This window comes from Meles meles, chromosome 2 (genome assembly GCF_922984935.1).
Source record: "Meles meles chromosome 2, mMelMel3.1 paternal haplotype, whole genome shotgun sequence".
NCBI lineage: Eukaryota > Metazoa > Chordata > Mammalia > Carnivora > Mustelidae > Meles > Meles meles.
Genome location: NC_060067.1, coordinates 127602198 through 127612147, shown reverse-complemented (window position 1 = coordinate 127612147; position 9950 = coordinate 127602198). Strand labels below are relative to the sequence as shown.

At 37.3% G+C, this 9950-nt stretch overlaps 1 pseudogene; it reads left to right on the top strand.

Moving 5' to 3' along the window:
- The first annotated feature begins 6599 nt into the window (after positions 1-6599).
- On the top strand, positions 6600-7292 carry LOC123936894 (annotated as a pseudogene).
- Positions 7293-9950: the final 2658 nt, after the last annotated feature.

The window sequence follows — 9950 nt, the reverse complement described above, 5'->3', positions numbered from 1 at the left end:
CAGGCGGGGGGGGGGGGGGGGGGGAAGCAGGCTCCCCAACGAGCAGAGAGCCCAGTGCAGAGCTCGATCCCAGGATCCAGGGATCATGACCTAAGCCGAAGGCAGAAGCTTTAATCTACGGAGCCACCCAGGCAGTGTATTTTTTTGTATGTAAATTTATTTCAGTGAAGTTGATTTGAAAACAACGTCCACAATCAAAGTCATTAAAAGAAGGATGAATGACTTCTTTTCTGGGATTGTAACATTTTAATGGTCATGAAGAATCATAAGTGTTGGCATGGTAGGATGTTAAAGTTAAATATGAGCCAAGCAATTCTAAGTACATTAGGTCAGTTGTTTCTTCCAGTAATCCTTTGAGGTAAGCACTATCATTATATTTGCTTAACACATGAGAAAGTTGAGGTATAGGAAGATTAAGTAACTTTCCCAAAAGCACACAGCTAGGGAGTGGCAAAAGCAGGACTCAGACTCAGGCCATCTGGCTCATAATCCTGAGGTATGAATCATCCTGGTCATCTGCAAAAAGCTTCTTAATTATATAAAATAAAGAGTCCTAGTTCAAACAGATCAAATCAGACTCTTTGGGTATTGGTTGGTCCTAGGAATCTGCGTTTTAACAAGCACCTATCGATCATTCTGATGGTTAAGTATGAGAAACGGATATTTCAAGGTAGTAAAGTTGTCTTATTGAGAATTCCTTGGATGGGTACCTATTCCTGACACAATTATAAAATAGGCTTGTGTTTTCAACACTTGCACTTCAAACTGTTTATATATTCTCTTACATTCTTTGCTTGACATGAGTTTAAGCTGCCAAGTAAGGACTGGAGAATATGAGTTTCAATAGTTTTAGCTTTTAATAGAATGGTTAACTAAATAGTGGTAGTATGTTTCCATTTAATTATGTATTTATAGAAAGGAAAAGAGAGACAGAGAGAGAAAGAAGGAAGGGAAGGACAGAGCTAGGCAGATTACTGAGGAGGTAGGCACAGCCCTGGAAGTCTACTCAACAGAGCACCTTACAGAAGGAACTGTTAAGGAAAACCACGTTCGGGTTATTGTCTACCGGTTCTTCAAATGTCTTACAGGTTGAGTTGTTCCCACTTCCTTTCACGGCAGGGCATGTTAAAAAGTTATCACTGATTAAATGAATACCTTATACAGAGAGTTGGAAATGCTTTAACACTTTTTATCTTTAAGCATCCAACGTGGAAACAACCCCAGAGCTTCTGGGGTTGAAGTTCCCAAGAATCTTCCTTGACAGGATGACAACACTACTTCAGGGGGTTCCTGTAGAGCAGAGTTAAAATAGAGTTTAAAAATATCACTGTCTTGGGGCACCTGGGTGGCTCAGTGGTTTGGGTCTCTGCCTTTGGCTCGGTCATGATCCCAGGGTCCTGGGATCGAGCCCCACATCGGGCTCTCTGCTCAGCGGGGAGCCTGCTTCCCCCTCTCTCTCTTCCTGCCTCTCTGCCTATTTGTGACCACTCTCTCTGTCAAATAAATAAATAAAATATTAAAAAAAAATCACCGTCTTAATAGAATATCACTTGTAAACGAAAGCATTTCCTCAAGATGAGAATTTTTATATGCAAATATAAATATGTGAACATCTAGCAGTTTTAAATTTTAAGAGAAATATTTCAAGGCAGCATGACCTACTGACCTATTGAAAAGCAAGCTCTCTGTGGGCAAAGCCGTGTTTGTAAATTTTCCAAATAATGGCAAATGAATGAAATGTATACTTCAATCAGTAAAGCACCCTCTCGCCTTTCAAATATTGTAACACATAAAACCTTGTCTTGATTCTTCCGGTAGTACTTCCTTTTGTATAATTTAAAGCTGCAAAATATGGTGTGAGAAAAATAATATGCCTCTCGAGAAGGAGCCAGTGGGGGCATGTCCTGGTAGTTTTCCTTAGTCTAACACAGGACACTCATCCCCTGGAGATGTGTCATGCTAATGAGCTAGTGAGGTGTGTGTGTCAAATACCTCCAATGAATGGGCATCAGTTTTGCTTTTGGTTTTCGACCTACTTCCCAAGCCAAGATGTTTTCTTAGAGCTTTGCTTATCATGTATTCTGCTCCTTCTGGGAAAAGTGAAGCACATAGATCTCAAAACTGGAAAAAGCAGCCAGAGAGCCTGATGGTCTTAAATAATAGTCCTGCCAGTCGGGGCCAAAAGGCATGTCCTGAGCCAGGGATTAAAAAAAGAAACTGCTTCCAGGGGCACCTGGGTGGCTTAGTCGTTAAGCATCTGCCTTCAGCTTAGGTCATGATCCCAGGAGTCCAGATGGAGCCCCTAGATTGAGCCCCCACATTTAGCTCCCTGCTCGGCAGGAAGCCTGCTTCTCCCTCTCCCACTCCCCCTGCTTATGTTCCCTCTCTTGCTCTCTCACTCTCTCTGTCAAATAAATAAATTAACAAATTAATAAAATCTTTTTAAAAAAAGAAAAAGAAAAGGAAACTGATTCCAAACTCAAAGCAAAGAGAACTCTGTTTTGACCTTAAAAATAAAAATAGGAAAATTATGCACAGGCAGAGTTGTTGAAATCTCATTTGATGAAAATGACAGTTATGGCTGCTGCTTTTATATTTATGAAATAATTTGTTTGAGCAGTTGGCAATATTACCTAAGGGAAATGGTGCCTTACCAAATCTCTTTCTTCTTACTTTTTAAAATATTCTATTTTGGTCAGATTATAAAAGTAATGCAAGTAATAAAAAGATGCCTTCCCTTTCCAACACCATAGCAGATGTACATAGACACCCTTCCTGTGACAGAACACTGGATGATGCTGGAGAAAAAAATTAAACATGATTTTCGGGATTAACCAGGCTGGAGGTTCAGAAAGAGCGACGGACTGAAACCAGACTCAGTGAGAAAGGAAGACTTTCCTGGTAGGGAAGCACGGTAGTTGGTGATTATTTTGAGATCATGTGCCTATTCATAGTAGGCCAGTACCTGGGTTATGGGGCAACACATGCAGGGCATCTAAAAGCCAAAACCAAAAGCAAATAGGAAATGATAACACACATAATAGAAATCTTGGAGGTGGTGTTTTCACTTTTTCTCTCATTAGATACTGACTCAGAATGGAGCAGGGTGGTGAAAACAGATCTTTCCTAAGGTTTCCGGACCCTCCGCTTGAACTTCCATAGTTCCGAATTGGAAGCGAATACAGATTCGGTGGCTTGAAAACCCAAGGCAGAACCTTGGGTTTAAAGTGATCGTACATTGGGAAGGCTGCAGGAGCCTGGTAGAAGCAAGCGAAAATGCTTACTGGGGGGAATCCACTTTAGAGAAAGTCTTCAAATAACTTCTACAGATAAAAGTCCCAGGAAAAATGAGCCTATAATAAGGGAGTCACCAAATACATGAGGAAAGATGCAACCATAAATGATAGAGAGAACTCAATAAGTTAGAAATCAGACAGATAACACTGTAAAACTAGAAATTATTCAAAGAAGAATATAAAATTAGTATATTTTATATATTTAGATTTTATTTATTTATTTCAGTGAGAGAGAGAGCACAAGGAGGCAGGACAGGTGGAGGGAGAGAGAGAAGCAGACTCTCTGATGAACAGAAAGCTCAATGCAGGGCTCCATCCCAGGACCCTGAGATCAGGACCTGAGCTGACGGCACTTAATCGACTGAGCCACCCATGAGACCCTGTTTAACATATTTTATACGTTAAAAACAGTCACTGTGTAAGAAAGGAACCAGAATATAGAATTTGACCGGTTTGAAACAAGAACCAAAAGGAACTTTCAGAAATACAAATATGAAGATTGAGAATAGCCCTTCTGTTGGAAGAGTTAAATAGCAGATTAGATAAAAATGAAGATAATGTTAACAAACTAAAAAATAGATCTAAAGAAATAACCATAATTTAGAAAACAAGTTCGATGAAAATATGAAAGTCAGGTGAAGATTTACGAAGGACACTACCAAGAAGGAGTAGAGAGTTAGTAGCAAGGTGATATTAAAAAGGACAACTGCTAAGATTTTCCAGAATTTAATTCAATCATGCATCTTCTTAGTCCAACAATTCAAAAATAATAAATACAATTTTAAAAAATTCACTCATAAACATTTGATGAAATGACCAAACCAAAGATAAAGAGATCTGCAAAGTGACCAGAAAAAAATTCAAATCATCCACAATGGAATGACAATTAGGTTGACTGCCAATTTTGCTAGATTCTTAACAGAAACAATTGAGAGTAGAAGAAAATAGGTTATTACCTCCAAGGTGCCAGAAGGTGCTGAGAGAAAAAGGGCTGTCAATTCAGAATTGTATATTCAACAAAATTGTCTTGTGAGAACTGGCAGGTAGGGTGAGAAGAGGGTGATTTTACAAGCATCATCTTATCAATAAAAGAATTTCTAAAGTTGCACTCCAGTTTTAAAATTTATTTATTGATTTGTTTGTTTGTTTGGGCATGGAGCCCAATAGGATGCTTGAACTCTTGACCCTAACATCAAGACCTGAGATGACCTCTAGAGTATAACCAACTGAATCACCTAGGTGCTCCAGGTTTACTCCATTTTTAATAGAAAACATTTTGGAAAAAAAGGTATTTCCAGTTAGATGATCTGAAAGCAAGACAGAAGCAAAAGAAAAATAATAAACATGTCATATGTTTAAGGTAAATGTGAACAAAGGAATTGATTGCTAAACTCTGACTATTTTTAATTTAAGAAATTCCTTTCATCAAAGACACTGTAAAGAGAATAAAAAGACAAGATATAAACGAACTGAAGTTATTTGCAACATAATTAAAAATGGATGAACAACTTTGTAAATAAAAATGGTTTGTTCACATGCCTATATTTTTCTTTATTCATTCCCAGGAATTTGGGTCCTAGGAAATGAGTTATTTTATACTTATTAATGTCAATTGCCAGATCATTTCATAAGTTTTAATCACCTTATAATATGAATTTTATATAAAGAATGTTCCACCTGCTTGCTATTATTTTAATTAGAGATTTATTTTACATTAAACATTTTCATGGAAAGTGAATCTCAGATTACATTAGTTTTATAAATGATTCTGAATATCTTATGTACTCATTTAGTCATTATTAGTACCACTATCCCTTAGTTTTTGAAATGTCAGTTTATGCCCTTTGCCCTTGATTAAGGTATTAGTGCTAATCCTAATTCATTTGAAGGAACTGCTTATATATTCAGAATATTCACCTGAGTATCAAATTTATCAACCCCCAAATTAAATTCTTCTTGATTCAAATTGCAAGCAGCTATAGATCACAATGGAATTTAATGACAAATCATGAGACAGAATATTATTCAGTGCTGGGCTGGTTTTCACCCTTTCCAAGGTAGTTAAAACTTACAGAGACGGCAGTAGACAATGAAGGAAGAGCCAAGCTGGGGGACAGGTCAAATAGGATAAGGACTTATTTAAAATTAAATATGCATGCTCTGTTTCTTCTTACCATAATTAGCGGCTGCCCCCCACCTTTTTTTCTGATCCTGACGTTTAGAAAAGAAGAAAAAACATTTTCTCAGATTCATTCATTCATTAAAATATTTTTATTGAATAACAATCATACAACAGGCACTGTTCTAGAAACTGGGGACTCAACAGTACGATAACAAGGATCCTTGTTGCCATGGCACTTTTACTATGATGGGCAATTAAGAAGATTAACAAGGGCGCCTGGTTGGCTCAGTTGCTTAAGCGTCCAGCTCTTGATTTCAGCTCAGGTCATGATTTGGGGTTGTGAGATGGAGTGGGGTCCATGTTGGGTGTGGAGCCTGCTTAACACCTCTCCTTCTGTCTCCCTCTCCTTCTGTCCCTCCCCCAAACCCTGAAAGAGAGAGAAAAGAAAAAAAAAAAAGATTAACAAATAAAATATATAAGGTGTCAGTGATTTCTGCTGTAGGGAAAAATAAAGTAGAGAAGGGTGAAGGAGGAGAAAGGGTAAGGAGAAGTTTCAACTGTTCAAATTCAACCAATAAGGTGTTTTGTTTTGTTTTTTTCATATCTCAGCTATCGAGTATTTAACTTTTATTATGACCACTATATCAGAATATTTTTCTTCAGGAAAACAGATGTCACTTCATGCATTTCAAACAGAAAGAGGTGCTAAGAGAACTACTGGAAGGGCTTGAGGAGAAATGTACAGATCAGAGGAAGATACCACTGATGATGTTAGCTGCCTTCAGTGAGCAGGTGGCTGATACAAATCTCTCCAGGCCCTTAATCAGTGCAGGCGCCTGCTGCTGCCAGAAGGAAATAGCACTTCTCTTTTTCTCAGCGTTCTGAAGCTCATGCATTGGAACTAAAGCCTGTTGGTGAGGGATTCTGGGAACTGCAGTTTCTATGCTACTGCTTTCATTCCAAGAATATTCCGGAAGGGACCAGCTGAGGCTCAATGGACAAGACTCTCTGATATAACAACAGAGTTGAAATAAATTTTATTATTGAAAATATTGCATAGGTGTGTTTTTGATCAATTAGCCCATACAATATATTTGCTATAGGATATTGCATTTACTCATCTGAGGTGTAAATAAACCCACCAGTTTTGAGTTAATTAGCCAGAAGTTCAGAGCACAGAGATGGTATTAGAAAAAGAGCGCATCACACATGTCACTGGTCCTCGGGGGCATTGGAAGGGTCTCCTGGAGCACAGAGGAGATACAAATCATGTGAGGATGGCTTTCAGAGGAGACGGTCTTTGAAGCTTGTTCCTGAAATGACAGGTGAGAGTACATGGCAGCCCAGAAAACCAGCCATGGAGATTGATCCTGAGGGAAAAAGTGGTTCATCATTGCGGATGACCTAAATCGATTTCTGTATAAAGTATTACCAAGTGTTGAAGGGATCCATGCTATCTTTGTGTTGGATAGAGATGGAGTGCCTATTAGTTAAGTGATCAATGATAATGCTCCAGAGTACACCTTGGGACCGGATTTCTTATTCTCCTTTGCCTTTGCAACAGACTAAGAGAGCAAACTTGGACTTATGGGACTCATTGTCAGCCTAGAAAAGGAACTTGTGGGTACCTGGGTGGCTCAGTCATTAGGCACCAGCCTTTGGCTGGGGGCATGATCCCGGGGCCCTAGGATCAAGTCCCCTGTGGGGCTCCCTACTCAGCGAGGAGCCTGCTTCTCCCTCTCCTTCTCCCCCTGCTTTTGTCCCCTCTCTTACTGTCTCTGTCAAATAAATAAATAAAATCTTAAAAAAAAAAAAAGAAGTAAAGGACCTTGCTCCATTATTTGAAGAATTGACAAGTTGTGGAAGTTTCTTAATCAGGCAGTGGTTTTGATGTACACCCTATTTTCATTATGACAGATAGAATATCAATCCAACAATCTTTAGATCACAATAATACTTGTATCCATGTATTCAAGAAAGGGCCCCTTTTTCCAACTTAAAGACAGAAACTGCAGACAGAGTTTATGGACAGATTGTTATCTTTTCTTGTGTAAGGTCTTTTCTTATGTAGAAAGATCTCAGGATATCACAGAAATGGTTCAGTACATCACAGCTCCCATGAAGTTAGCCCAGTCACCAAATATGCATGAGATTCTGTTCAGTGGGTCAGAATCAAAAGGATGCTTTGATCTACCTGAGCCATTATGTTCTCCTTAATATATAACATGCCCAAGATTGCAGAATGGAAGCAGATCCTTTTTATTTCAAATAATAACAAGGACATATTATTCTTTATATTGTTTTATTTCTTTGCATTGAATGTGAGGAAGATAAAATGGCTTAGTAAAAGTAATAAAGTCAGTACAACCACTAAAAAAAAAAAAAAGAAAGAAAGAAAGAAAGAAAGAAAGAAAGAAAGAAAGAAAGAAAGAAAGAAAGAAAGAAAGAGAAAGAAAAGAACAGGTCAGGGGAGAACACTGAGGAGAGGTAGAGTTGAGGCTGAGAGAAAAGACAGCTCTGTTGCCACGCCTGAATGAGCTGTCTGGTATACCAAGAACATTTCAAGCATCAAGAGCAATAGAAATGTTAATTTAATCAACTGTATTTCAGATTTATTCATTAAGTTCATATATTGAAACATTCTTCCATTTCAGGAGATAAACTAATGCCATTAATGATAATGTTTCAACTAATTGATTGATTCTTTCACCTGATTCAATAATATGTCATTAGTTGCCTATTGACCTAACTGTTGGGAATTAACTCGCACCCCAAAAAAGTGATCTAATTATGGCCCTCCAGGAGTTTATGGTTTAAAAAATGGAAAGGAAAATTGAAAAATATTTGCAATACAGTAATACAAATGCTATGATAGAAATGTTCAGAGGGTTCTTTAATAACCCATGAAGGGTCATGAACAATTTCAAAGAGTTGATGATATTTGAATCTGAGAATTTGGGGCTATCTAATAATTTTCTAGGTGGAAGTGTAAATTTTTATTCCAATTTTATAGAACACAGGAATTGACGCTCAGAGAGGTTAAGTAACTTTATGAATTCATACAGTATCCAGTATAGTGCCTGACACAGAATAGGGACTCCTAATTATCCATATTTATTGAATGGATAGAAGGATGAAGGATGATTTAGATCACATTATTATTGTATTTACTGAAGTTTTCTAAGGCCTGTATTTTCAAGTTTCAGAAAATGCTTCACACTTGATTCAGATTCTTTTTTAAAGATTCATGATGTATTTTTTTAAAAAAAGACAAAATTCTTAATGTGATGATAACCTACCAAACAATACCAATAATAATAGAAAGAACAAAGAAATTGGACCTGCTTGAAAGGCATGCATAATTATGTTAGATGATCATAACAAAGGGAACCAAGAAGGCAAGGCAAAACCTTTAAGAAAATTCACATATCCATTCACACATTTTAATTATGGTTTTATGTAATTAAACAAATTCTATTAAGAATTCCCAAATATTTTCTGTCTGCTTTCCCCATATATTTGTAATCTAAAATAGAGATCAAATATAAAAGGGGATGCCTGGGTGGCTCAGTCTGTTGAGTGTCTGCCTTCAACTCAGGTCATGATACTAGAGTGCAGGGGTCAAGTCCTGCATGGGCTCCTTTCTCAACAGGGAGCCTGCTTCTCCCTCTCCTTCTGCCTCCCCGCCTCCCACCCCCCCCAACCCCCGCTTGTGCTCTCTTTCTTCTTGTCAATTAAATAAATAAAACCTTTAAAAAAGCAAAACAAATAAATAAAAGGAAAGTAAACAAATACATAAGAACCAACTGAGACTGTTACTTTTACAGAATAGTTATTTTATCCTAGAGGTCATGGAAAGTAAATAGCCAATGTCCAGGAAGTTTTGATGAATTACAAGTAAAATTAAGTATTTATTTTTTTAAGAAAAGATTTTATTTATTTATTTGACAGAGATCACAAGGAGGCAGAAGGGTAGGCAGAGAGAGGAGGGAAAGCAGGATCCCTGCTGAGAATAGAGCCAGATGCATGGCTCTATCCAAGGACCCTGGGATCATGACATGAGTTTAAGGCAGAGGTTTTAACCCACTGAGCCACCCAGGCACCCAAAATTAATTATTTTAATCATAGTGGAGCAACAAGACCATTTTTATCTTATTACTTATATGTGTTTCTTCTACAAATAATGACTATTTTATTTGGGGTGTTAAAATCGGTAAATTAAAATAACTAGAAATTTGGTATGCTTAAAGAACAATTGTTTGCTAGGTAGAAAAACATAATAATAGTTGTAAAATTGCTGTCTTAATTTTTCCTTCTAGAATTAGAATGGTCTTTAAAACTATCAGCTGAAATATGGAAATAATTTATAATGCAAAATAATTTAACATATTTGGTAATAAACTTGAACTGGCATTTCTGTATCGAAAATGAGTAAAAGAGGCATTTATAATTAGTAAATAGAAATCTTGGCTATATTAAATTATTCAAAAATCAGAAGTGGTGATAGGTCCTAGGTTGGCAGGATTATTTGT